This window comes from Varroa destructor, unplaced genomic scaffold (assembly GCF_002443255.2).
Source record: "Varroa destructor unplaced genomic scaffold, Vdes_3.0 BEIS01000005.1, whole genome shotgun sequence".
NCBI classification, from domain to species: Eukaryota; Metazoa; Arthropoda; class Arachnida; order Mesostigmata; family Varroidae; genus Varroa; species Varroa destructor.
This window is the reverse complement of record NW_019211458.1, coordinates 17485859-17488126: the sequence shown is the minus strand read 5'-3', so window position 1 is coordinate 17488126 and position 2268 is coordinate 17485859. Positions and strand designations below refer to the sequence as shown.

General features: G+C 40.0%; 1 protein-coding gene across 1 annotated transcript in view; it reads left to right on the top strand.

Annotated features, from left to right (window-relative positions):
* LOC111251907 (uncharacterized) overlaps positions 1–1422 on the top strand; it is a 64229-nt gene extending 62807 nt beyond the window's left edge. The window contains exon 4 of the transcript XR_015328126.1: positions 117–1422. The gene's annotated coding sequence lies outside the window, so the exon portion shown is untranslated. The remainder of the gene's footprint in view (positions 1–116) is intronic.
* Positions 1423–2268: the final 846 nt, after the last annotated feature.

Here is a 2268-nt window from a genome sequence, read left to right as displayed (position 1 = left end):
TATGTAGCCTGTTATATCACTTACCTGCTCACGTAATCCTCACCGTACAAGACAATTTATTAAGAGACCTAAAGCCTTTATGGGCCTTCTCTGTTCCTCCTTTTGTGTTGCTATAGCTAATATTTACTCTAATGGTAACTAGTCTGCTTGCTTGACTGGTATACCCGTACTGCTTCCCGGCTCCTTCTTTCATCCCCGATGTAATCCATTTGGATGTCGAGAAATCGCCCACGTAGCCCGATGATAATGACAACGTTTCGGTACCTCAAAGCAGAAGTAATTTACGCTAGGTCTTACAAGCGATATTTATGACAGCTTCAAAACTAAGGGATTCTTCTGTGGAGTCGTCCTTTCCGATGCAGCCTGGACAGAACGCGTATGTGGCCTGACAGATAGTTAAAGGATTATAGAGGATCTATCGTAGACTAGTATGGCCCTAATTTCTCAATACCGTTATTATGCAAGTAATGTAGCAGTAGTTGCATGTTTTGCGCATTCTGTGAATGTTAAGCAATCGCATCTGTAGCTTGTCCTCGCTGGGAAGCTCAGAAAGTAGCTTTGTTTATGTTATAGAGAAACTATAAATTTACATTTAAAGTTGATAAAACTTCATGTGCAATTGTTGTCCTCGTATATTCTTCTGAACCAACGGGCCTATGGTCACACGTCCTTCTATCCTTAATGGACTATTAATGTTCTCAGGATTTCATGTCCAGTGTGTAAACCATGCGGGCAAGGAGCTACAGTTTTCAGGACATTGGAAAGTAACTAACAAATGTAAAAATAAACAGGTTTTAAATGATAGCAACAAACAACTACTTAACTTAGTCAATAGATAAAAGGAGGCAATAGACGTTTACGGATAAGTTTGGTAAGTAGCAATTGAGGGGAAACCCGACCAGTCAGATTTGACCATTAACCCTAGTAGCTCATCGCTAGTACTTAAATTTACCCACATGGCGCCTGAAAATGAGCCGACTGAATGCTATCGATGTGGCCATTTTTTTGCCTGGTCTCTCACAGATCAACTACCATTCCCGTAACTTAATTCCTCTATATCCTTCAGCGCACTGCTTATTCCAACGCGGAATTCTTGTAGCACCATCCAAATTGTATCCAAAGCTGGAAACCTCACTGCGTCCAACCTGTTCGGCATTGATATAAACCAATGGTAGAGTAGCTTGCGGTACGCCACTGTTGTAAAGACGCACAGAAAATAAGCGTACGCTTACTCCGCTTATTACGATAGATAAAGTATTTTAGCAAACAATCGGAGTTCGGATACCTGTCACGTTTGTAGTGAACTTATAAGCGCAGACATTGGATCAAACGATGCAATCTGTTGTCTCGTATACAGCATTGCCACTTAACTGGTTGTGTGTGCGGAACTGTAATGTACCTATTGATTCTTCTTTTTTTTGCTTCCTCGTTCTAGATAGATTTAGACGAATGTTTTTATTTTTATCACTCGATAAAAATGTCTTATAGACACATTACGAGCTTACATAGAAACCTCACTTCAATAGTTATTCTCTATCCGCGCTTGGTTACTCATCAAATCAGTCGGCCTATGCTAACACTAGCAGTGCTCGATGAGAAGAATTACCTCAGATAACGAACAAATATACCGTAAGAATACATATCTGCAGGGATCTACAATATAATCATGTGCCAATCAACGAAATGATCGAAATTTATTGGCTTTTTTTTTAACAACCTATGTTACAGTCTCTGCTTCCGTATGCTTTCCTCTTTTTTTTCTTTGAAACGGTAGATAGCCATCAATAGTGACGTTTTATTGGTCCCGAGCTTTGTTTTGCCAGTGATTCGTTTGGCTGTTCCACCCATTGTAGGCTGTCTGATCCACAGTATACATATAGAATATATGGTATATACACATATAGAATATATGGTATGGTAGGATGTCCTCAACACAACTTTTACATGTGTGAGCGCATAGTACTGTGGCATTTATTGGTTGTACCGTTACAGCAAAAAAGTCCCCGCGTTTGCTCAATTCTGAATTCAACAAACAATGAACTTCTTGTTTGCACAAGAACGCGGCAAAACCTATGAATAGCAACGTATACGACAATTATAGGAGGTTGGTGGACACTGGAGACCTTTCTAGTCCTAGAAGAAGACCGGGGCAAATCGCCTGCTGTCATCAACTAGCTCTCTCATCATGTCAAAAGTTCTCTTTTTTACTTAATAGATTGAACAGGTGTTCGAAAAGATCGAACGAACCCGTAGTGATAGAAGAAAGTT